Source organism: Somniosus microcephalus, chromosome 6, assembly GCF_052327205.1.
Source record: "Somniosus microcephalus isolate GS21.2 chromosome 6, FLI_Smic_1.0, whole genome shotgun sequence".
In the NCBI taxonomy this organism is placed as follows: domain Eukaryota; kingdom Metazoa; phylum Chordata; class Chondrichthyes; order Squaliformes; family Somniosidae; genus Somniosus; species Somniosus microcephalus.
The window spans coordinates 124,325,528-124,352,274 of record NC_140992.1 but is presented as its reverse complement, the minus strand read 5'-3'; the positions used below and the strand labels follow the sequence as shown (position 1 = coordinate 124,352,274).

The 26,747-nt window shown below is 46.0% G+C and overlaps 1 long non-coding RNA gene across 1 annotated transcript; it reads left to right on the top strand.

Annotated features, from left to right (window-relative positions):
- The first annotated feature begins 6,566 nt into the window (after positions 1 to 6,566).
- On the top strand, positions 6,567 to 20,202 carry LOC147116055 (uncharacterized). Its single transcript, XR_015078739.1, has 2 exons — positions 6,567 to 8,924; positions 16,241 to 20,202. It is a non-coding gene; the product is annotated as an uncharacterized LOC147116055 (long non-coding RNA).
- The last annotated feature ends 6,545 nt before the right edge of the window (positions 20,203 to 26,747 follow it).

The window sequence follows — 26,747 nt, the reverse complement described above, 5'->3', positions numbered from 1 at the left end:
TTGTACTGCACTTGTGCACTAACAATGACAAAAAAGTTGATTATTATTATTGTTATTATTATCTTATATGCTTCGATAAGATCGCCTCTCATTCTTCTGAATTCCAATGAGTAGAGGCCCAACCTACTCAACCTTTCCTCATAAGTCAACCCCCTCATCTCCGGAATCAACCGAGTGAACCTTCTCTGAACTGCCTCGAGAGCAAGTATATCTTTACTTAAATATGGAAACCAAAACTGTATGCAGTATTCCAGGTGTGGCCTCACCAGTACCCTGTATAACTGAAGCAAGACTTCCCTGCTTTTATACTCCATCCCCCTTGCAATAAAAGCCAAGATTCCATTGGCCTTCCTGATCACCTGCTGTACCTGCAAACTAACCTTCTGTGTTTCATGCACCAGGACCCCCAGATCCCTTTGTACTGTAGCACTTTGCAGTTTCTCTCCATTTAGATAATAACTTGGTCTTTGATTTTTTTCTGCCAAAGTGCATAACCTCACACTTTCCAACATTATATTCCATCTGCCAAATTTCTGCCCACTCACTTAGCCTGTCTATGTCCTTTTGCAGGTTTTTTATGTCCTCCTCACTCACTGCTTTCCCTCCCATCTTTGTATCGTCGGCAAACTTGGATACGTTGCACTTGGTCCCCTCCTCCAAATCGTTAATATAGACTGTAAAGAGTTGGGGTCCCAGCACTGACCCCTGCGGAACACCACTAGTTACTGATTGCCAACCCAAGAATGAACCATTTATCCCAACTCTCTTTTTCTGTTAAATAGCCAATCTTCCACCCATGCCAGTATATTACCCCCAATCCCGTGATTTTTTTATCTTGTGCAGTAATCTTTTGTGTGGCACCTTGTCAAATGCCTTTTGGAAGTCCAAATACACCACATCCACTGGTTCCCCTTTATCCACCCTGTTTGTTACGTCCTCAAAGAATTCGAGCAAATTTGTCAAACATGACTTCCCCTTCATAAAACCATGCTGACTCTGTCCGATTAAATTATGCTTATCCAAATGTCCTGTTACTGCTTCCTTAATAATGGACTGTACCATTTTACCAACCACAGATGTTAGGCTAACTGGTCTATAGTTTCCAGCCTTTTGTCTACCTCCCTTTTTAAATAAGGGCGTTACATTAGCAGTTTTCCAATCTGCTGGGACCTTTCCTGAATCCAGGGTGTTTTGGAAAATTACCACCAATGCATCTGCAATCCCTACCGCTACTTCTCTCAAGACCCTAGGATGTAAGCCATCAGGTCCAGGGGAGTTGTCTGCCTTAGTTCCCATTATCTTACCAAGTACCATCTCCTTAGTGATTTTAATTGTGTTTAGCTCCTCCCCCCCTATAGCCCCCTGTTTGTCCAGTGTTGGGATATTTTTAGTGTCCTCTACTGTAAAGACTGATACAAAATATATTTTTTCTTGAAAGTTGTGAAATATCTCCTTGAATGTACACCTCTGCTCATGTACCATCTTACTCCTTAATCTATTTTCCCAGTCCATTTTAGTCAACTCTGCTTTCATACCTTCATAGTCTCCTTTATTTAAGCTTAGTACGCTGGTTTGAGATCCAACTCTCTCACCCTCCAACTGAATTTGGAATTCAACCATGTTATGGTCACTCGTTCCAAGGGGATCCTTTTACTAGGACATTTTTTATCAATCCTGTCTCATTGCACAGGACCAGATCTAAGATTGCCTGCCCCCTGTTTGGTTCAGTAACATACTGTTGAGTCTGAGTGTCCCAGATATGCTTATTCTAAATCACTGGACACAGACAACAAGAATAACTTAAACAGGTCTTTACTAATCGAAGGTCAGGGCTGAACTGCTTAGCAAATTACTACACAGAGTTTATATACCGGTGTGGTCACCACCGGTACTACAATATACAGTAGCCAAGAGAAAGTAGTCCATCTCTTAAGGTAGTCTCTTAAGGTGGTACAGGTTACATACACCACACATACTACTCAAGGAACCCGTCCCTAATGCACTCTATGAACTCTTCCTCAAGGCTGCCCTGCCCAATTTGATTTGTCCAGTCAATATGAAAGTTAAAATCCCCCATAATTATAGCTGTTCCCTTATTACAAGCCCCAACTATTTCCTGATTTATACTCCGACCAATAGAGTTGCAACTGTTAGGACGCCTATAGACTACGCCCACTAGTGACTTTTTCCCCTTATTATTCCTTATCTCCACCCAAACTGTTTCACTACCCTGGTCCTTTGACCTAATATCATTTCTCACTATTGCAGTGATTCCATCCTTTATTAACATAGCCACCCCACCTCCTTTCCTTCCTGTCTGTCCTTCCTAATAGTCAAATACCCCTGGATGTTTAGTTCCCAGTCATGGTCACCTTGCAGCCATGTTTCTGTAATGGCCACCAGATCATACCCATGTGTAGTTATTTGTACCGTCAACTCATCTATTTTGTTACGAGTGTTGCGTGCATTCAGATAAAGAAGTTTTAAACATGTTTTCACTTGATTGACCATGTTGAGCCCGCCCAGCGGGCTCAGCAGGCCAACTAAGGGTTACCCGGCAACAGGTGACGTCACAGATTGACATTTCATCTGTCAGGAACTTTTGACAGATGAAATATCAGCGTTTGACAGCTCTTTGAAGCTGTCAAACACTGACAATCTGTACACTAAGTTAATTCCTTTTTCTCAGGCTGATTTAGAGATCTCTCCAGAACAGAAAGCTGCATGCTGCAACTTTTGACAGCTCGTGGCCATTCTGCTTTCTGTGCTGGTGAGATGAGGGACTCCCGAGCCCTGAAGGAAGGAAGGCTGTAAAGGTAAGTAAAGGTAAGTAAAACTTCTTGAAACACTTTACACACACCAAACACACTTACCTCTTCACTCATGCAACCATCACTCACCTGAACACCGGACATCTCGAACCCTCCAAGTCCTTCAGCCCGACGGCCTGCCTCGCTAACTTGGCGTGGTTTGGAGCCATCGGGAATCCCACACTTCAGCAATAAAAATAGGGATTAGGCTAAAAACTGCCCGTTAACTACCTGTTAACAGGCAGTTAATTGGCACTAATCCCCTTTCTGCCTCGGGGAGGCGGTTCCCAGCACAGATTGGGTATCCGCCTCCTTTGAAACTGGCATGGAGGCAGGTTGGGGGCGGGATGGGTTCGTGCCCCACGATTTTGAGATTATAACCCCCCACAAGCCTTCAATCCCGCCTCCACGGCCCAATGAAAATCCTGTCCAATGTTTTCAAGGGGAGACTGGATAGGCACATCAGGGAAATAAACTTGCAGGGCTACGGGGATAGAACGGGGGAATGGGACTGACTGGTTTGCTCTACAGAGAGCCGGCACAGACTTGATGGGCCGAATGGCCTCCTTCTATGCCGTTATGACTCTATGGGGTAAAAATTGGTTAGCGCCCTTCGCTGGGGTGCGAAAAAGTTAGCGCCCCTGCGGTCGATTTTCCCAGGTAGCGCCCCGAGAGGAAGGAGGGGCGCTACTGGAAGCATCCCGCATCCCTCTTGGGGCGCTGCGTGCCAATACTGCGGTGCTATGTGCTACAGCGCCACCCTCTGCGGCACATCATGCCGCGGTACTGTAGGCCTTCCTCCCCTTATTAAAGGGGAGGGGCCTGGTGCAGCGCGTCCTGGCACCCAGCTGTGCCACCAGGGATCAGGAGTGCCGGCAAAAGAGCCCGGCACTCAAGAGGAGTGCCAGGCTTATGGAGAGCAGCCGGCACCCTGTGGGGGGGCTTCACGGGGGCCGGGGACAGCAACGGGGGCAGGTGCTGGCAGGTGGCCAGTAAAAAAAATGGCCGCCCACCACATCCCCTTTAACTAGCGCCGCCCCGGCCGCAGGCAGGCCCTCCTGATCCCGTCGGACATAGTGTCCGGCGGTAAGTCGGGTGGCACCAGCCAATATTACAGCCGGGGCGCGAGCGAGGTGCTGCGCATGGCAATGATGTCATCACTGGTGGCGCAGCACCGTGCGGCGCTAATGGTTAGTGCCGCCGCTAACCTCCCTCTTAGGGCACTAACGGGAGGTGCAAATCAACCAAATTTAGTCCCCATGACTCTATGACAAGCCAGCAATAAAGCTTTTGCGATTTTAAACAACTGTGCATGCGACTGTTTCTGGTGTTGCTACTGCTCCCTACAATCAAACCCAGTTTACACTGTGGGGGGGCGGGGGGTATTCGAGGCACATTGTAGACTGTCTTTGGTGTCAGCTGTGGCTCAGTGGGTAGCACTCTCACCTCTGAATCAGAAAGTCGTGGGTTCCAGTCCCACTCCAGAGGCTTGAGCACAGAATCCAGGCTGATAGTTCAGTGCAGTGCTGAGGGAGTGCTGCACTGTCGGAGGTGCCGTCTTTCAGATGAGATGTTAGACCAAGACCCTATTTGCCCTCTCAGGTGGACATAAAAGATCCCATGGCACTATTTCGAAGAAGAGCAGGGGAGTTATCCCCGGTGTCCTGGCCAATAATTATCCCTCAACCAACATCACTAACTCAGATTAACTGGTCATTATCACATTGTTGTTTGTGGGATCTTGCTGTATGCAAATTGGTGCTGTTTTTCCCTACATTACAACAGTGACTGCACTTCCAAAGTACTCCAAAGCACTTTGGGATGTTCTGAGGTCATGAAAGTTGCTATATAAGTGCAATTTCTTTCTTTCTACAAGTAGAAACACTTCTGCAACATAAAGTGACTGTACATCAGTGAGAGGGATGGCCCATTAACGGGATGTCATGTCCTCCTATACAGGTTGTAGGTGTACATCGGAACATTACGAACAGAAGTAGTCCATTCAGCCCCTTGGGACTGTGCCGCCATTCAATTAGACCATGGCTGTAGCATTTGCTATTAAGGTCAATACTGAGCTTCAAAACATATAGGGCAAACTTCATGTCCGCGCAATGGCAATGGATCTTTGATGGAGTAGAACTTCTGTGTTGCCCCTGACCTTGGACCGTTTACTAGGGTTGGGGTATTTAAATATTTTGGGCAGGTGTTAGGTCCATTTATAGGACCACTGGGGAGTCTGCCTCACCTTGCCAGAGTAAATGGGTCCCCAGGGGATCATTTGTAAAAAATCCAAAAAATGGTCAGTTTTTAAGAACAATGGTGCCACATTTATAACTTACACTCCCCCACCCCCCACCGTTGACCACGTGTCTCCTAGCAACAGGTGGTTGTAGGGCGCAAATGGCAGGAAGTACATTGGTCCCAATATTTACTTGGAGCCGGGAAGAGAGCCGGGGCAGGGTTTTGCGGATCGGAACGTATGGTTTTCCCACGGGTTCTACCGAATTTAATGATATGACCTGTTTTAAAGCTGCTCAAAAAGTTTCCCGCCTGGCAGCCAGCTTGATTGACAGGCTTGCTGCCTGTCAGGTGGGAAAGCAGCCGGGGATTGGATGGCAGGTAAGTCGGAGATTGCGGGGGGAGGGGAGTTGGCCATCTGGGGTGGTGTTGGGGAGTGGGGCTAATTGCATAGTTCTTTCATAGTACCAGCACAGGCACGATGGGACGGATGGCCTCCTTCTGTGCTGTATCATTCTATGATTCTATGCTAAGGCAAGTAGGTAACTCTTTTTCCTCAGCACAAGGGAGGTTCTCGAGCCAAAAAGTCACTTGACTTCTATTCTCTTAAAGCAGCCAGAAGGCCCCACAGTACAGTGGCCAAGACCACTGCTGCACGCCTCTGGCAGCGCTGTTTTTTCTCTCCCCTGTTTGCCAGCGCAAGGCCCTGCCAGGTTGCGTGTTTGCACCAGGGATTCTACCAGGTCACATTAATGGGCCACTAGTAGACCAAATTCGGGCACAGCTCAGCCTGAACTGACATAGCATACATCGCCACACTGAACCTGGGCAGGAAAATTGGCCCCAGAATGTTCCCTTGCTGTTAATGGTATATGAGATTCTTTATTCCATCCTCTATGAGCTTTCACTACTTAGTTCAAGGAACAATTAGGATGTTGATCAATTTTTGTGAATTTCCTGTTCCCCCATCACCCCTGCGCTCACTGACCTACATTGGCTCCTGGTCCTGCAATGCCGTGAATTAAAAATTCCCATCCTTGTTTTCAAATCCCTCCATGGACTCGCCCTTCCATATCTCTGTAACCTCCTTCAGTCCTACAAGCATTCACGATCTCTGCACTCCTCCAATTCTAGCCTCTTGCGCATCCCCAATTTTAATTGCTCCACTATTGGCGGCCGTGCCTACAGCTGCCTAGGCCCTGAGCTCTGGAATTCCCTCCTAAACCACTCTGCCTCTCTATCTCTCTTTCCTCCTTTAAGATGCTCCTTAAAACCTATCTCTGCAACCAAGCTGTCTTCATATCTCCTTATATGGCTCGATGTCAAATTATATCTGGTTACGCTCCTCTGAAGGAACTTACGTTAAAAGCGCTATATAAATGCAAGTTGTTGTTGCTGTTGTTGAAAGGAATCAGGAAATGCATCTTGGGAATAATGGGGGCAATTTTCATCTGCAGCATAAATCAGGTAGGGGGGAGGTGTGGGGGAGGGGTGGGGGTTGGGCCATCCACCCCGCCTGGCCTTTGGGATGCCCAATTGATATTTATGGTTCGGCCTCATTAGCATTGAATAGGCTGATTAGCAGCGTCAGCTGTGGCTCAATTCTTCAGTTTATTTATTGGATTCTTTCTTGCTGGTCGCAGCAAACAGAGGGTAAAGGTCAGTAACTGCTAGTTGTTCTTGCAAGTTGTATGCAATAAACATTATGGTCTGGCTAATTTTCACACTTTAAGGCAAGGACATATATAGTTCAGGACGGCCTTGGTCTGTTTAGCTTGATGGCTGCCATTGGACTAGGGTGGGGGCCTGTATTAAATTAGTGGCTTGATTATGTTAATTTATGCTGATTTGCACATTTATAAAGGCATGCAGTGTTAACACGCCATTATTTTTCTAACAGGATTTGGCCCAATATGTTCAAATGACCGAGTAATTCAGTTCAAAAACCTACTGACCCACAGGAGCTCCAGGCTTGGTCCACACGTGCTACCTGTGTTTGAATACAGTGAACGTCGATCAATTTAATGAGGGATACCAGTTTTATTTTAATTTTCCTTTGAAGGCTTCTGAATGATGTATCAATGGCTGAATTCACATCAGTCTGAAGCCAGCAGACAGACTGAGCTAAATCAGTGGCTCTGTGGTAGCATTCCACCAGGGAAGAAGCGAGGAACCCAGTTTAAAGATATAACTTTAGGTTAAGAGTTAGTGGGGGAGAATAGTAAATCGCATTAAATACACTGCATGGAGTACCTGTTCAATGTTAAATAACTTTCCTGGTTTTTAGCCTGAGCCTTGCTCTGACAGAATGTAAATTCATCCACTAACAAAGACAAGGAGATCACGTGGAGGCATGTAATATATTATAGTAAGCCGGAGCACAGTGACAAGGGCTCTCTGTTTGACCCTGGGCTCATTACATTTACCTAGCTATCCCAAATCATGCACAGCACAGTTGGATTCAGAATTAAGTTCCTTCTATTCTACACCAACAAATGTGCCCTAACACCAACCTGAGAAGATCACCCTGTCCTCAGCAGATCACTGTTCCAGTGTGCAAGCTACATTTTCCACACCACACATCCTTTCGCCTATAAATCAATCTCCTGGGCTAGTTTTGATCGTGTTCAGAGAGGACTTTTTGGGATTTTCCTCACTTATTGGCCTGGGTTTTCATCTTTTTTTTTGCCTCTCCCAGGAGATTACATGGCTCCGTGTGGGTAAGGGGTAAATAGGGCATCACAACTATATGGGACAGGCTAGATGGACCAATTAGTCTTATCCTGGCCGACATTTTAGTATGCCCTTATGTATCCTGATGCGATTGGTAATTTAATGTCAATTTAGGAACTGAAACTCTGTGTAAGGGTTAGAGTTAGTGCATCAGGAGCACAAGTGTTTTCGTCTAGTGCTTTCCATGCTGCTGGTGCTTATAGGGGAACTTCCCTGGGTTTTCCACAATCCCCTCATTTACATGCTGATAGTACTGTCAGTGCGATTCATACCAAGTGCTGGAAATTGTTGAATCTTTCTTGTTGCCTTGTGCTGGGAGCATCCAATTCACAGGAGGGAAGGAGGACCACTCCATTTCCTGAGAGATCCTTGCAGATCATGTTAAGGCAGGGGATGAGAAGGAAACATAGGAACAGGAGTAGGCCATTCAGGCCCTCGATCATGTTTTACTTTGGATTATATAGGATTACATAGGACATACGGCACAGAAACAGGCCATTCGGCCCAACTAGTCCATGCTGGCTGTTAGGGAATATATATATATATATATTTTAATAACATAGATTGTAATATGATTAAAATCTAATGATTTAAAGAAATCTGATTATGCTTAAGCTGACCACGTGCCAAAGGATGGTGTGATGTATCAGATCCAATCACAGCTGGGAATGTCACATCGGCTGACTTAAAAACTGAGAACAATGAAAATGCTGATTTAGCTTAAACTGTGAAAGTGCTGATCTTAGCTTAAAACTGAAAGTGATGATTCTGCTTAACTAGAGAACAAAGGAATGATTGATGTATCAGAGATCCAATCAGTGTGATGTAGTTGAACCAACCATAGCTCTGCATGCATGCTGCTGAGCCAATGGTAATAAAGGGGGCGGGTACATCTGCTGCTGTATAAAAACCAGCCATTTTGAATATGATGTTAGTCGGATGAAGGAAGTCAAACAGTGTAAATCAAGTGATGCAATAAATTGACTATTTAAAACTTACCACCGGACTCACAAACTTTTATTTTAGTGTGTTGACCTCAGATCAGTGTGGTCCACTGAAATTACCATGATCTAACAATTTGGTGCTGCGAGCAGGGTTGCTGAAGGAAGAGATTGGATGTGGGACACTGGACCTATATTGGAGGTAAGGACTCCTCGTTATAAAAGTCCTCGGTTGGTTGTCTAGTCATCTCCCCTCCATGCAACTCCGCAAACCTCCCGGGTAGCGAACCCTCCGGGTGGTAAGATGGCTCGAGGTCCAATATAGTGCTCTAACTTACTGACTCAGCTGAAAAGCCTTCGACTTGAGACCCCCAAGTAAAGAAGTCGATATTATGGCACCACTTGATAAACCTACAACTATTAAGGGTGGGCGTGCCCCACCTGAGATTTCAGAAGACGAAATTCTCCAGCAGTTGTATGACTATATAGAATTACAGTTTGACTTACCTAAAACCTGGTTCGAAATCGAACAAAAGTACAGTACCTCCTCCGGACAATGGTCTTTGGATGACATAAAAAGGGTCTGGGGAAAAACGACCCGTATGAAAGATAAAAGACGGATCAGATGGTCCATGGCAGTTATGAGTCAGATCCGACTGCGAAATGAGATTAAGACAAACTCCCAACATGATCACGACTTGACCAATGCAAAAGAGCAGAAAGATGCGATTTATGAACAATTGAAAAAGAAAACACATGAGCTTGAAAAGTCAGAAGTGGAAGTTAAAAAACTTAAAGGTGAAGTTCAGGACTGTAAAAAACAATTGGATAAACAACCGATAGTCCCGGTAGTCGAAGAAAAGGGAAAATGTGTCGGGACCTGGAAGGGTTGCCCAGATCTAAATGAAATAAAGGAGGAAGGTCGTGGGAGACAAAGACAAGAAGCAGGTCAAGAGACCGACTCGGGATCCTCTAGTAATGTCTGTATTGATTTCTTTGTGGGTTCAATGACGAGACATTTATGAAAGAGAATGGCCTAGAAATTGAGTTTTGGCTTAGCCAGGGCTTTAGCGCCGGAAGTTAGTGCCGGCGCTAAGTCCCCCTGCGCGCGCCAAAAATTCAGCAGGGCCGCGCCCAAACGGCTGCCGGCGCTACTGAAGGGTCTTTGCGGCGGTAAATCGGCGCTAACTGCCGTTTCGCGCTGCAATTCCGGCGCTGCGGCACCCGATGCGGTGCGGCAGGCTCGGGAAGTGCAGGCCTCCTCCTTCCCTTAAGGAGGAGCTGCCTGCACCCGGCCGCGGCCCGCGAAAATCTTTTTAAAAATGAGCCCGGCACCTCGGACAAGTGCCGGGCTTGCTTCTGTTCCGGGGGGGGGGGGAAGTCCGGGGAGGGAGCTGCGGCCAGGCGGCCGGCGGGAAAGCGGCCGGCCGCCGCGGGGCCTTTAATGCGCCGGCGCAAAGACTTGTAAGACTCTGTTGCCAGAGTCTTAGTTGCGGCTGCCACGGGCGAGGCGGCCGCAACTGAATTTCGGCGCTGGGGCCCGTCGGCATGGCAACCGGGACGCTGCGCACACCGATGATGTCATCGGTGCCGGCGCAGCGCTACCGGTCTACCGCGGCGGAAGGGCCCCAGGCAATTTCGGCGCCGGCGCCAATTGCAGCGCTAGGCCCTCTAGCGCCACAAAATCGGCGCTAAGGGCACTCAATTTCTAGGCCAATGTCTTTTAATCTAAAGTCTGTTCAACTCTTTATACAGCATTACAGGAGACACCATGCTAGTGATCCATCTAAAGCAAAACTGAAACTAAACTCAACTGCTTGTCTCTCACATGACCTCTGCTGGTCAGGCATAAGTAATCAATACATGCAAACATGCTGGTAAGGCATCATAATCAAACAGGCAAATACCATCACTATTTGCTGATATCATTACATCTCCTTTTCTTAAAACAAAAGTATTTTACTTTTAACTAACATGTTTTCTTTGTATTAATCTGCATTTTAACTGTAACACTTAATGAACTTACATTATCATTATCATGATCAAGGTTTTTTAACCTTGCTTTGTGTGTTCACATGAAATATGTAAATACACTAGAACTTGAAGAAAGAATAAGATAACATTACTTCCTTCTATAACAATAGTCCTTAAATTTGCTCAATGAGTCTCTCAGGAGGCTTCACGTGTCTTGAGGATTTTCTGATTGATTGTCCTTGAATCTGAGTTGTTGCCTCAGATGATGGTTTCTCAGCTGTGTGATCAAGTTGTTCAACAGTATCAGTCTTTTGACCTGCTGTGTGATCAGGTTGTTCAACAGTATCAGTCTTTTGACTTGCTGTGGCTGGTCCCATGAGACGATCTCGATGATTTCTTCTCAGAACAGCACCCTCATCTGTCTGAATGGTGTATGATCTTGGTTGAACTTCACTCAGGACAGTTCCCTTCTGAGTCCATATGTTTGTTTTGTCTTTGAACCTTACTTGGTCACCAGTGTGGAGTTCAGGTAGGTTTTGTGTTCCTCTGTCATAGTAGTACTTTTGCTTTTCTTTCTGTTGCTCTTTGAACTTCCTCACTTTCTCCCCCTCTTTTGTTTTCAGGAGGTTCTCCGGGATGGGTAGGTTTGACCTTAGCCGACGTCCCATAAGGAGTTGGGCTGGTGACTTACCACACTCGAGCGGCGTTGTGCGGTATACAAGCATGCTCTGGTAGAAGTCAGTTCCACTGTCTTTTGCCTTGTACATCAGTCTTTTCACTGTTTGGACCGATTTTTCCACTACTCCATTGGACTGTGGATAGTGCGGACTTGACATTGTGTGGACAAAGTCCCACTCTTTGGCAAAGTGTCGAAAACTTGCATTGTAAAACTGGGGTCCGTTTTCTGTGAAGACCTCACTTGCCACGCCATGTCTGGAGAATATGGCTTTCATACATCTTATCACAGCATCTGCAGTGGTGGTGTACATTCTACAAACCTCTGGATACAGGGAGTAATAGTCTGTGACTACAAGATAGTCCTTCCCTTGACATACGAATAGGTCAGCGCCTACCTTCTGGTAAGGTCTGTCTGGCGCTGGGTGTGGCTTTAGTGGTTCTACTGGATTGCTTGCTCGATATTTCAGGCATATTGTGCAGTTTGACACCTCATTTGTCACATCTTGGTTGATTCGTGGCCAGTACATCACCTCTCGTGCTCTTTTCTTACACTTTTCGATTCCCAGATGTCCTCCATGGATCCTTTTTAGCATCTCTTTTCTCAGACTCTTTGGGATAACTATTTTACTTCCTTTGTAGATGATGTCTTCGACCACTGATAGTTCCGCCCTGCAGTTCCAGTACTCTGCCATGTCAGGTGAGCAGTCTTGCTTCATGTTGGGCCATCCATCCAAGATGCTTTTTCTCAGTCGTCTCATTGTTTCATCTTTGTTCGTCTCAGTCTTTATGAGCTCCATTTTTGCATCTGCTATGGGCAGTGCACTTGTGACCATGTCCACGTAGGCGTTCACTTTTTCATCCATTTTGGTGTTTGCGGGCTCACTTGGGTCAACAGCTCTGGACAACGTGTCTGCTGTATACATCAGCTTACCCGGTGTGTATGCAACATTCAGTGTATAGCGTTGCAGCCTGATCATCATTCTTTGTATTCTAAGCGGACAGCTATTTAGTGGCTTTTGGAACAATGCAATCAAGGGCTTATGGTCAGTCTCTACACTGATTGCTTGTCCTGCCACAAACTGGTGAAATCTTTCACAGGCGTATGTGATGCTGAGCAGCTCCTTTTCTATTTGAGCATATCGCGTCTCCGCGTCTGTCATTGAGTGCGATGCATATGCAATAGGTTGCCAGTAGTCATATTTTTGCAGAAGAACAGCACCGAGCCCACTCTGTGATGCATCTGATGATATCTTGATGGGTCTCGCTGGGTCATAAAACCTCAGAACTGGTTCCTCCGTGAGCAGTTTCTTTAGATCGCTCCATGACTTCTCATGCTCATGATTCCATTCCCATTCTATGTTCTTTTCAGTTAGTCGTCTCAGTGGCGCCATCTTTTCTGAAAGGTTGGATATGAATTTCCCCATGTAGTTGATCATTCCATTAAACCTCTGCATGTCCTTTTTGCATTGTGGCTTTGGCATATTCTCAATGGCGGACACCTTTCTGGGATCTGGTCTGATGCCCTCACTGCTAAGGATATCTCCCACGAATGTCAGTTCTGTCACCCCGAGCTGGCATTTCTCTCTATTCAGCTTCAGGTTTGTTTTCCTTGTTGCTTCCAGCACTTTTTTCAATCTCTCGTCATGCTCAGTTCTCGTGGTTCCCCATACTATGATGTCATCCATTGATGTATCAACTCCCTCCAGGTGCTCATAGATCATATGGATAGTTTTGTGATACACTTCAGGAGCTGAGGCAATGCCAAATGGTAACCTTAGGAATCTGTATCTGCCAAATGGACTGTTGAACGTGCACAGTCTTGAACTTGCTTCGTCCAATTTCATCTGCCAAAATCCTGATGATGCATCTAACTTGCTGAAATACTTTGCATTTGCAAACTGTGCCATGATTTCCTCACGTGTAGGAAGCTTGAAGTGCTCTCTCTTTATTGCTCTGTTTAGATCTCTTGGATCCAGGCAAATTCTGAGCTTTCCATTCTTTTTGTCCACAACGACGAGGGAACTCACCCACTCAGTTGGCTCATCTATCTTCTGAATCACGTTCAGGCTTTCCATCCTGTCCAACTCTGCCTGCAGTTGCTTTTGAAGAGCAAACGGAACTTTTCTGCATGGATGTATGACCGTTGGCATACTTTTATCTACTCTGATCGTGTGTTCTCCTGGAAGGCAGCCTAGACCCTGAAATAGGTCGTTGTACTCTTTCATGAGTTCATCATAGACTGTCTCTCCTTCGCTTTCCACAACGATGACTCTCTTTACCAGGTTCAGTCTCTCACAGGCTTTTAAACCTAGTATGGCTTGCACATCCTTTGGCACCACAATTAATGCTAACGTGTGCTCTCTGTCCTTGTGTGTTACTTTGACAATGCATTTTCCTTTCACTGGTATATCAGTACCTGAGTATCCTGTCACTTTCACTTTTATTCCATGTATCTTTGGTCTGGGTCTAATTTTCTTAAAATCAGTCTCTGATATCACATTAAATTGTGCTCCAGTATCCAATTTAAATGGAATATGTATGTCATTCACTTTTAGTGTCAACATCCAGTCTCTTTTTTCTTTTTTTGTTTTCAGACACAACATCCACATTGAACTCTTCTATCTCGCTTTCATCTACTGCATGGACCTTGCTTTGTTGCGCTTGGTTCTTGCAGCAACGGGCATAATGGTTGTTTTTGTTGCAACTATTGCATGTTTTACCATATGCTGGACACTTTTTTGGTGTATGCTGTGTACCGCATCGACTACATGACTTTCGATTGTCCCTTTCATTTTTGTTCGCTGGCCATGCCTCTTTTTTCACATTGGCGCTCTTTTTGTTAACCGGTTTGTGTCCGTTCATTCTCACTGCATCCACGTTGCAGCTATTGTCACTGAACAGCTCCTTTGCCTGCAACTTCACAGTCTCTGTAGCCCTACACAGCGCTATGGCTTTTCCCAGGTCTAGATCTTGCTCTCTTAGCAGTCTTTCCCTTAGACCATTATCCGGAATACCACACACCAGTCTGTCTTTTATCAGCGAGTCTGTCAGTCCCCCAAATTCACACGATTTGCTTCTGTTTCTCAGTTCAGTCACATACTGATCAATAGCTTCTCCCGTTTTCTGTACACATGTGAAAAATCTGTGCCTCTCAAACGTCACGTTACATTTAGGTATGCAGTAGGCCTCAAACTGTTCCATTATTTTATCTAGTTTCATTTTGTCTCCATCAGCAGCGAATGTGAAATTATTATACACCTCCAGCGCTTCATCACCCACGACATGTAAGAACACTGACGATTTCTTTTTATCACTTTTCTCGTCAGCTCCAATTGCCGCTAAATACAATTCCAAACGTTGTTTGAACCTTCTCCAATTTTCAGCCACATTACCTGTCAACTGAAGCTTCAGCGGTGGGTGTAAACCTTCCATTTTTTCACTTCGTTAGCTATTCTCCAATGGTAAGTAACGATGTTCTCTTTTGGCTTGCTAATATGTGGAGAGCTGATTTAACTTCAGATTTTTCCTCTTCATCTCTTTCAATCACTTCTGACACCATGTATTGATTTCTTTGTGGGTTCAATGACGAGACATTTATGAAAGAGAATGTCTTTTAATCTAAAGTCTGTTCAACTCTTTATACAGCATTACAGGAGACACCATGCTTGTGATCCATCTAAAGCGAAACTGAAACTAAACTCAACTGCTTGTCTCTCACATGACCTCTGCTGGTCAGGCATAAGTAATCAATACATGCAAACATGCTGGTAAGGCATCATAATCAAACAGGCAAATACCATCACTATTTGCTGATATCATTACAATGTCAATGAAAGTGAAGAAGAGAAAACAGGACCCCATTTGGCCCCATTGAGACAGAAAAGGAAAAGAGTAGAAAAGGAGTATGAGAAGAAAGATAATGGGGAAGAAAGGGCAAAGTACCAACTCCACCCGTGTGACAGAGTCCAAATTCTGATTGTAATGATACCCAGGAGAGAGGGAAATAAGTTACACAGCAATGTAAAGGCTGGCCTGGGAAATGATGAGCAAGATATAGATGCCGGATGGGATGCGATCCAACAGTGGTTACAAGTGTTTAGCCCTGCAAAAATGGATTGGGGAAAGATCATAGCCTGTCAACAGAAAGGGACGGAGGAAGTGTTAGAGTACGACGAGCGATTTAAAACTAACTGGTTGGAACACTCGGGGCTGAACACAGGAGAGATAAAGAAGGAAAAAGATCTAATTTGCAGGCTAACCAATCTGAAAACTCAGCAAAGGAAGAAAAAAACAGAGATTTGGAAAGCCAAGAAATGCTGAGATGCCGATGGAAAAAGAGGAAAAAAAAGAGAAACTTAAAGTTTTACTGACATGGAAGTTATTAATATCTGTGCTGAGACAAATAAAACACAAGATTTGCTGAGTGAAAGGAACCTTGAAAAATGACTATGAATGTTTAAGAAGTTACAGTATTTCTTTTGTCTGATTAGATGTTCTTTAAAAGAAAGATTCTGTTATGTGTGTTTTAGCTCCACCCACTTCTCTGTGTTAAAAGCGTTTAAATCTTTTGTCTTGTCTTGGATTTTGGAAGTTTTAAGAATGTGCGAATAAGATTGTGCCCCAAGAATTGAAAAAAAAACTTTTGAAATAATTTAAGTTAAGCTGGTGTGTAAAAACTGAGAAGAGCAACAAAAAGTTTTTTTAACAAAAGATTGCGATAGATTTTTGTACTTGCAGTGCAAACTGTACAATGTTACATTAAGTTTCAGTCTAAGATTTAACCTTGGAGTCGCGGTTGCTATGGTGAAATCTTCTAAAGCAGTTTGATTTGATTTGTTTAAATGTGTAAAACTAATTTTTCTCCAGTTATGTTTTTACAGTATTTCGGAAAGACATTTGAAGAAAGGACAATAAAAAATATGACACAATTTACTGTTTTCTGCAAGAATGTGCTATTTTGTTCTGTTTTATCTGTTCTGGTCGTGTTTAGTTAAAGTGTGAAAACACAACTGTCTTTTTCAATCAGGAAAGTTTTTTTTAATTTACGTGAAGTGACGCAATTGCGCCTGATAATGTTTTGCTCCACCTTCTTAAAAACCTGCAAAGGAGTTAACCCTTTCCACTGACAGCTGTTTAAGTTCACCAAGCAACAACTTTAGTATGAAATTTAAAGATATGGGACATTATTAAATTTAAGTTTCTTAATTTTAAGTTAATATTTCCCCACAGTGATAGAAAGAAAATTATGATTTGATAAATGGAAGTTATCTTGTAAACTAATTGCATGATAATGTGCAACATGAACTTGTACTGGTAGTGCTAGATTTAACCGATACGGCTTTACCTACGTGGTGTTCTAAGAAAACTCACTACTGAATGGGCTCCTAGGGTTGGTATTGGTAATACCGTAATGGCACCCCAAGCCCAAGGGACTACTGAATGGGCTCCTAGGGTTGGTATTGGTAATACCGTAATGGCACCCCAAGCCCAAGGGACTACTGAATGGGCTCCTAGGGTTGGTATTGGTAATACCGTAATGGCACCCCAAGCCCAAGGACGAGAGGTGTACCGAATACAGAATATTGGGGTAGTGAAGGACGGAATGCACATATCCCACATGTAATTAAAGGAAAGTGATTGAGAGTGTAAGATTGAAACAGGAGAATTATACTACTGAATGAGAACTTGCAAAATGCTCTCAGGCAGTTTAAAAGAGCAGAAACAAAACTGAAAAAAAAAATCAGTCTGAACTCGATGATCTGAAACCAGAAGAAAATAATTTGAACGATCGCTTACTAAATCTCCAGGTAGATTGCCAGACCAAGGAAGAACTGGTTTCAGACTTGGAGAATAAATTAATGAAGTCAAAGCAGAATGAAAATTCTCTTGCCTCCCTTCTAGCTGAGAAGGAAGATGCTTTACTTGAAAAAGTTGACAGGTTAAAGCAGTTTTCAGAAAACATTGAGAAAAGTCAGGCAAAAATAGAGACTGTGGACAAAGAAAAGTTGAATCTTGAGAATAACTTTAAGCAACAGATTATGCTTTTAGAGAGCCTAATAGCTGAGAAATCTGCATTAGTGAAAGTACAACTACAGGAAAGAGCACTTCAGGAGAAAGAAATGGAAAAGATTAATGTAGAGCTAGTTACTGCTAAAAATCAGCTTGAAATCAAGCAGGCTGAAGTGGCCAGATTACAGGCAGAGGGCCAAGAGCTCAGGTCAAAGCTTAAATAGCAGCAAGTAAGGCCTTGAAAAAGTATTCAGCCATTAGACAACTACAATCTTTCGATAAGATACCTGAAAGCCCGAGAAAGGCTTGTATCGGATGGCATGTGTGGCATGATATTGAGATACCGGTATGAGCGTGCAAATGTGATTTGTTACGTATGAAGTAATTACCATCCAGGAATGTATGGTGAATTTGCGCTGAAGAACGGGTCTCAGACATGCTCAGTTACTTGACAACAGCAAAACATGAAATGGTTAATGTGGCTCAGGAGAGCGAGACAACTTTTAAAGCATTGACACATACTCCATCAAGAAACTATCTAATTGATGAAACAATCAGAATAGAGTTAAACACACTGGTACCTGCTAGAGGGATTGAAATTGAAGTTGAAGTGGAGAGTTACATGGAATCTGGATTGGGACAATTGAGGGCTAAGGAGAAATCATGTTTAGTAAGAATTATCCACAAGATGGATACGAGTAAAAGAGATCTGGAGAATCTTTTAAATCCATGATATGTTGATTAGATGTTAAACTGTAATGTCGCTTGAAATGATTGTAAGACTGAATTTAACTGTGACTGTAATAATTGTGTTTTGTAGGTAACAGAGCGTGGGAAAAACCAGTACGAATCCAGTATGAGGTGATTTTAGTGGTGCCTCCTGTGTCACTACTACTGCAATTACCATGCTTTACGGGTCTAACAGGACCTGTCCCATCAACCAACACATTTTAAAATATGAGCTACACAATTATGTGGCACAATTCGGATACTCGGATACGACATTCCCCTGTTGGTTGTGGGTTTCAGTGAGCTCATGATGCGACTGAACTCCTCCCTAAAGCATTTTTATGTTTTGGAGCAAGACAACTCGAGAATAGATATTGAAATTGACAGCATAGGGGACAACTCACATTGGTGGGATATTGGGCTTAATACATCAGCACACCCTTAGGTTCATATTATTTCACATGCTCTGGTAGCTATCCAACTTGTAATGATAGTGTATTTGATATATGTAACGTGTGTAGTAAGACTTTGATACATAAGCCAATTGGGTACTCATGCCCATGACTGACAAGCACCAACAAATTAATTGAGCACACTGAAAGAGAAGATCCGAAGTAATGTAGAGGAGACCCCAGGCGGGGTAACATCAGGAAAGATAGAAGAAACAGAGGATACCCCAGGTGGGGCAGAATTGGAACACCGGAACAGTGAATTGAATTTGAGTAAGGGGTCAGAGGTTGCTCCTCCCCCTCAAAGGAATGGACTGTAAGGAAGGGAGAAATCTTTAAGACTTCCTACTAACTAACGCCCAAGTTGAGAGTGCAATAAGAGCTAGCTAGATTAGTCAAGAGCCGATTGTGAGAAATCAATAAGGATATTTCCTTCTCAAAGAAGGAAATTGTAAGAAATAGCTGTTAGATTCAAAGATGGGTTTTAATTCTTAGACCAGGGACTGACAACAGGCAAGCAGAAAAAATAGCATAAATGCCAGCAAGGTCGAATATCAAGCATCAAAAGACAAATAGAAAATGATAAGGGAATGGTAAAATGCAAGGAAACAGGGAGGATAGCACCTGCTAGTTAACAAGGAGCCACGAAGCCATAAAATGCCCTTGAAGAATCTTGACAAAACACTCCTCAGAAAGATAAGAGGGAGGCCTTGTACAATAGGATGGGGATCAAATTGTGTGTTTCTGTTGATTAAATGTGCTTGCCACCAGGCGGCTGCTGCCCCACGGGCAAGACGCCTTGCAGGTTGCCACAGACCGTTTTTACATCTTAAAGGGGCATGTTATATTTAGTTGCTAGATTGTTTTGTACCTTTTTCTACTTTTTATAATTTTCTACCTTTTTACCTGAATGTATTTTTCAAAGCCAAAGCCATAAGCTGCGGGGAGCTCCTCCCACTTTTTAAGATGCACTAATTAATTTAAGATCATGAAATCAATTAACTTATTAAAGCCAGGCTTTTACTGTGGCCAAGTAAAATCCTGGTTGATGTAAATTTGTGCAGAGCCACTGATCCGGACAGTGGCAAAACATAGCAATGATTGATTATATTTTTAAGCTGACTCTTTATTTTTATGATTCAATTTTTGAAAGAATCAAAGGGTGGAGTGTTAGGGAATATATATATATATATTTTAATAACATAGATTGTAATATGATTAAAATCTAATGATTTAAAGAAATCTGATTATGCTTAAGCTGACCACGTGCCAAAGGATGGTGTGATGTATCAGATCCAATCACAGCTGGTAACGTCACATCGGCTGACTTAAAAACTGAGAACAATGAAAATGCTGATTTAGCTTAAACTGTGAAAGTGCTGATCTTAGCTTAAAACTGAAAGTGATGATTCTGCTTAACTAGAGAACAAAGGAATGATTGATGTATCAGAGATCCAATCAGTGTGATGTAGTTGAACCAACCATAGCTCTGCATGCATGCTGCTGAGCCAATGGTAATAAAGGGGGCGGGTACATCTGCTGCTGTATAAAAACCAGCCATTTTGAATATGATGTTAGTCGGATGAAGGAAGTCAAACAGTGTAAATCAAGTGATGCAATAAATCGACTATTTAAAACTTACCACCGGACTCGCAAGCTTTTATTTTAGTGTGTTGACCTCAGATCAGTGTGGTCCACTGAAATTACCATGATCTAACACCGGCGTTTATGCTCCACACGAGCCTCCTCCCGTCTTTCCTCATCTAAATCTATCAGCATAACCCTCTATTCCCTTCTCCCTCATATGCTTGTCTAGCCGCCCCTTAAATGCATCTATACTATTCGCTTCAACGACTCACTGTGGTAGCGAGTTCCACATTCTCACCACTCTTTGGGTAAAGACATTTCCTCTGAATTCCCTATTGGATTTCTTGGTGACTATTTTATATTGATGGCCTCTAGTTATGCTCCTGCCCACAAGTGGAAACACTCTCTCTGTATCCACTCTATCAAAACCTTTCAGATCTATTAGATCTTTGTTCTGCCATTCAATTATATCATGGCTGATCTGTACCTCAACTCCATTTACTTGCCATTGCTCCATAGCCTTTGTTACCCTTACCCAACAAAAATCTATCGACCTATGGGGGCGATTTTCCCAATGGAGGTGGGTTTTGGTTTGGGCGGGTTCCAAACCCACCTCTACTGAGGTGTGGGAAAAATTGTGATTTTCCCCTAATTGGCCAGTTGATTTCAGAGGTGTGGGTTCCCCTGGGCCAATTAATGTTTTGGGACTGAAACTCGCCTCTGCTGACGTCACTTATCCGGCTTCATTTAAGGGCTACTGCTGCCTTGGCTCATTCCACTGGTTTTTGGTCAATGCTGCACCACCTCCAAACTTTTTTCTGCTTCAACAATGGCCAACTCCAAGGCAAGGGCCTCCCCGAGGTTCTCCAATGAGGCACTGGGAAAGCTGATTGAGGGGGCAAGAGTCAGCAGGGGGGTGCTCTTCCCCTCATCTGGGAGGAAGAGGCCTCCCAAAGAAACCAAGGCTGTGTGGGTACAACTGGCAAGAGACATCGCCTCCAGATCAGTGTGTAGCAGAACATGGATGCAGTGCCGTAAAAGGTTCAATGACCTTGTAAGATCAGGCAAAGTGTGTATACCTTCAGCTTGACCCTCCTTCTGCTCCCCTTCTCCTCTCATCACCAGCACTCTGCATTGTCAACCTCCTCCTCCACATCCCACTTTACCCTTACAACTCTTGCACCCTTCACTATCCCTCTCACTCTATGAATGCAATCACTAGACTATTCGACTTTGCTGCCCTCACACTCCCTTTCAATGTTATGCAATGACAATGACTAACAACACACAGGGAGGGACAGGACATGGAACCTCACTCCATCTTTGTCTCCTTCTAAGCATCTATGCTCTGGACGCGCTACACTTACTCCACCATTCTCACTCCAACTCCACTTGTCTCCCTCACTGCAGGAAAAGAGAGCCCACAATAGAAGGGAAAGGGCGAAGACAGGAGGAGGGCCACCTTCCCTAGCCATTCTCACCCAGGTTGAAGAGGTGGCCCTGGACATTGCCGGCGCAGATGTGGAAGTGGGGGACAGACAGACGGGCTGGTGACAGAATAGTTTTGCCTCTCAATTACACTGCTTGAGTGACTGAAATGGCTGCTGGTGTACATTATTAGAATGCCACATGAGCATCTGCACTATTGCATGTGCATGCCAGACTTCCGTCAAATATCTAACCCGTGCCTTTACTTCCCCACAGGACCATCCACAGAGCCCCACCCCACTGTCGACGAGGAAGAGGTTGAGCAGCAAGACTCCTCAGGGGAACCTGCAACTTCTAAGGATGCAGCGTCAGCAGATGTAAGCGCACCCAACACCAGCGCAGACACGCACACCTCGGTGGGATCTTCGGGACATAGAGTAGTGTTGACACCTGGTGTATCACATCTTACAGGTGAGCATCAGCAGGTGGTGGAGACAGGGACAGCAGTGGAGAGTCCTCGGTGGAGGGCGCAGGACTCTCCTAGCTCTGCTCCTCTGCATGTGGACCCTGTGCCTCTGGGTCCATCCAGAAGGAGAGCGATGCTGGAACTCCAGAAGCAGTTGCAGGAGTCTCTGACAGGCCTTGTCTCCAGGGTCACTGCGAATGTGGAGAGGATGAAGGAATCCAACTCTAACCTGAGCAGTGCCGTTGGGAGGCAATGGCGCATATACGCAGCACCACGGAAAGGATGGCAACCTCCATGGAAAGGCTGGCTACGGCCATGGAGGAAAGCGCCAGAGTCAGGAAAACATGGTGATTGTTCAGAATAGACTGACATCTCTGGAGGAGCAATGGGCAGCTATTGAACAGAGAAACCAGAGCTTCATGGAAGTCCTTTTGATTAAGACTGCCAGTGCAGATACGGGTCCACATGGCCCCCCTGATGTGCAGCAAGGTGCTCTCAAGCCACTTGCAAGCGCTGAGGTGGATCTGACCCATGAGAGGGAAGTTGGTGGCAGACAGCAAGGAAGTGGGGGTTCCTCTCCAAGCGCTCACACTTCCATGTCACTGCGTAGCCCTCGGTCAGAGCCCCACCAGAGTCCACACCCAACTGAAATGGGCATCTCAGCCCTTGCACTGCTGCAGGAGAAGCAGACATTTTACGAGCCCTCACAGGCTCATAAACCCAGAGGATGCCTGCCAAAGGTGTTGAAGCAGGAGTGGCATGAAAGTGAGCAAGGGGCCTTCACTTCTGCTGAAGCCACAAGGGGAGCACCATGTAGGAGCACGCGTAAGAGAAAAATAAAGCACCATTAGTCATAGGGGTAGCCACTTGGGTGATTGTTTATGTTTATTGATGAAATGCCATCTCTGTTAGAAAGTATAAAAATGATTTGATGGCAAACTGTTGGCGTGATGTCATCTGTTATTTCCCCTTAGGCAGCTCCACATTGTGGGCTCTGCGACACTTGCATGGTCAGGTTGGTGGCCAGAGTGAAAGTAGGCCAGAGAGTTATGTCCATTGTCTATCATGTGTTAAGGTGGAGCCAAGGACATGTGCCAAAATGGGCAACCTATGCAAATCTGGCCAGGATAAGTGCATCCCTTGCATCACGGACAGCCATGTGCGCGCGTGCTGCCGCTGCTGCTGGTCGATAGGCTGGCGCTCGGTCCTCCTCCTGCTCCTCCTCCTCCTCCTCATCCTCCTCATCATCCTCTTCCTCATCTGAAGAGGCTATGAACTGAGCCACTTGCTCATCAGGAAGCTGCAAGCCACGACGTTGTGCCGTGTTGTGCATTGCACAGCAGACCATGACCATTCTGAAGACCCTGGCTGCTGAATACTGTAGGGCTCCACCTGATCTGTCAAGGCATCGGAATCGCATCTTCAGCAAGCCAATGGCTTGCTCGATGATGGACCTGGTTGAAATGTGGCTGGCTTTGTAGCGCTCTTCAGCCTCGTTAACTGGCCTCCTGATCGGCATCATTAGCCATCTCTTCAGGGGGTAGCCCTTGTCACCAAGGAGCCATCCGTTAAGTTGGTTTGGCGGATTGAAGAGTGGAGGAACACTAGAATTCCGCAGGATGAAAGAGTCATGGCAACTACCACAGAACTTGACATGAACATGCAAAATCTCCTTCTTGTGGTTACACACAAGCTGTATGTTGAGGGAGTGGAAGCCCTTGCGGTTGACAAAGATAGTTGGATTGTGATGGGGTGCCCTAAGGGCCACATGTGTGCAGTCTATGACACCCTGCACCATTGGCAAGCTTGCCTTATTTGCAAAGCCAACCGAACGGGTGGTTATACTTGCTTAATCCCTTGAGAACTGGATGTAATTGTGGGCATTTGCGAAAAGGGCATTGGTAACCTGTGTGATGCAACTGTGGGCGGCCGACTGGGAGATGCCGCTGATGTCTGCTGATGATCCCTGGAAGGAGCCTGAGGCAAAGAAGTTGAGTGCGGTGGTGACTTTGACAGCCACTGGTAAGGGGTGTCCACCCGCTCCTCTGGGCTCCAGGTGTTAGTGCAGCAGTGCGCAGATGTCTCCAAAAACCTCTCGCGAAAGTCTCAGCCTCCTTTGGCACTGCTGCTCACTCATGTTGAGGTAGCTCATCCTCTGTCTGTAAACCCTAAGAGTGGAGTGTCTCTTGTGGCAACATTCTTCCCTGTGCTGGCGCCTTCTGCCCTGTGCAGCATCAGGTGGGTGAGCAGGAGGTTGGAGCTCCTGCTGCTGTTGCCGCTGAGCTGCCTGTTTCTGCTGCTGCCGTGGCTGCTCCTCATCCGAATCTGAGCTCTGTGGTGAAAGGAAATGAATGGTTCCCATGCTGCTGGCAGATACCTCCATTGGAGAAGCGCTCAGTCCAAGTGGGGAGAGGGTCTTCCAAGGAGGTCCCACAGTTGAGAGATAAAAGCTGCAGCATCTCCAACTTCGGTAGGCCTGCTAAAAGTGCTGAAAGACCTGTGGAACAAAAGTTCTGCCATCTGCAACTGCTCCCTGATGAAAGCTCTGTTTTAATGGTGGATCTGCAGCTGTGAGGAGGCCACCCACTTGTCAACCTGCCAGGTTTAGCTGGCGTGGTTTAGGAGGGTCGTGGAACACGCTGAAAATGTCATAAAATAATGCGGGCCTGTTAAAATAGCAAAAGAGAGGCCATTAACTACTATTTAAGGGTCTTAACTACCTTTCTTGACTGATGGAGGCGGGATCGAATCGCAGCCATCAAAGCCGCCTCCGTCAAAATTGTGCAGAGGCGGGTTGGAGGTGGGTTCCGAATCCACCCTCAGCTTTTGCCATTTTGCCAACTGTCCGGCCTCCAAACCCGCCTCCTCGGGGCTGGGAAAATCGTCCCCTCAGTCTTGAAAGCTCTAATTGTCCCCCAGCATCCACAGCCTAAAGGGGGAGAGAGTTCCAGATTTGCACTATCCTTTGTGTGAAAAAGTGCTTCCTGATTTCCCTCCTGAATGACCTAGTTCTAATTTTAAGATTATGCCCATCTATTTTAGATTTCCCCACCAGAGGAAATTGTTTCTCTGTATCTGCCTATCGAATCACTCGATCATTTTAAATACCGCGATTAGATCACCCCGTAACCTTCTAAACTCAAGGAAACACAAGCCAAGTTAATGCAACCTCATAATTTGACCCTTGCTGCTAGTAGACAGGATTGAAATAATCTGTCTTCTATCTATCTATATATATAAACGGATACTTCTGTCTGTCTGTCTGTCTATCTGTCTGTCTGTCCTCACGTGCGCGTCTGTCCGGCTATGCACTCGAAAGTTATAGAGCGTACCTACGCGTGCGTTACGTCGAAAGAAAGCTTACCGTTCCGAAACGGTCGTAAGCGTATTTACGTTTCGGCCGGACAAAAATCGCGCCCGCGGTATCCGAAAAATGTTCAACATTCCGCTCATTAGCATCTCATTATCCGCTCATTAGCGATAGAGTGACCGCGAGGTCGACCAATCGTACGCTGGGTTCCTGGCGCGTGCGGCCGGGCCCTCCTACGGTCGAGTGACGGGACGATTGACCAATCCTACGCTTTCGTGACCTGATGGTCGACCCGTGTGTGGGCGGGACTTATCGTTCTGAGCCAAGGTGAGTCGCCGCCATCTTGCTTCCAAACTTTTCCTTTCTTTTTCCCGCTTTCTGCGTCTTTAAAAAAAACGTTGCTTTTAAAACACATATTGTTTTTTAAAAAAGTTAATTACTTTCTAAATCTTTTATCTAACCTCATTAATTTTCCTACCTTTCCCCGTTTTTCCAGGTAGGCCTCGAAGCCTCGGCCTCTCCTCCGCACCCACGCCCGAGCTAGGCATCTCCCGGCCCCAGTCAACAAGCGGCCGCCGATCGCCGCCATCTTTGTGAAGGCTGGAGGGGCGGGCCTCAGCCGAGCGCCGCTATCTTAGTAAAGGGTGCGTGTGCAGCAGGAGCAGCTGAGACGCGGCGTCTCTCTCTGTTCCCCGCTGGGCTCGGGCGGGGGGGCGGGGCTCTCGGGAGTGCGGATCTCGGGCGGGGCTTGGAGAGCGGGAAGGGTTACCCCGGCAACCGGGCCCGCCAGCCGCCTCTCACAGCCGCAATTGGCGCTCTTGAAGCCAGCTCGGGAGCGCGGAGCCATGTCAGTGCGTGGGGCGGCACGGAGCTCCGTGGAGCCATCGCCGGCGCTGGGCTCGGGTGCTTTGTGGCCTGCGGCCGAACAACGGCTGCGGACCTCGAGCTGACCGGGGCGCTGGACTCGGCTGGGCCATGTCTTTGCGGGTGTTCGCCTCGGCCAACGGCATCAGGGTGACGGCCGAGGCCGCCAAAAGAGTCCAAGGGAACACGTTCATCCAGGTGCCGAGGCCCGGGCCCCGGGACAGAAAGAGGGATTGGAGCGGGGGATGAGGGCTCAGGCAGGGGAGAGGGAGAGGGGGGAGAGAGAGGGGGGAGGAGGGGGAGAGGGAGGAAGGGGGTAGGGAGGTGGTGAGAGGGAGGAGGAGGGGGAGAGGGAGGAGAGGAGGGGGAGAGGGCGGAGGGGAGGGGGAGAGGGAGGAGGGGAGGGGGAGAGGGAGGAGGGGAGGGGAGAGGGAGGGAGGAGAGGGGGAGGGGGGGAAGAGGGAGGAGGAGGGGGAGAGGAGGGGAGGGAGGTGGAGGGGGAGGAGGAGGGGGGGAGGAGGGGGGAAAGAG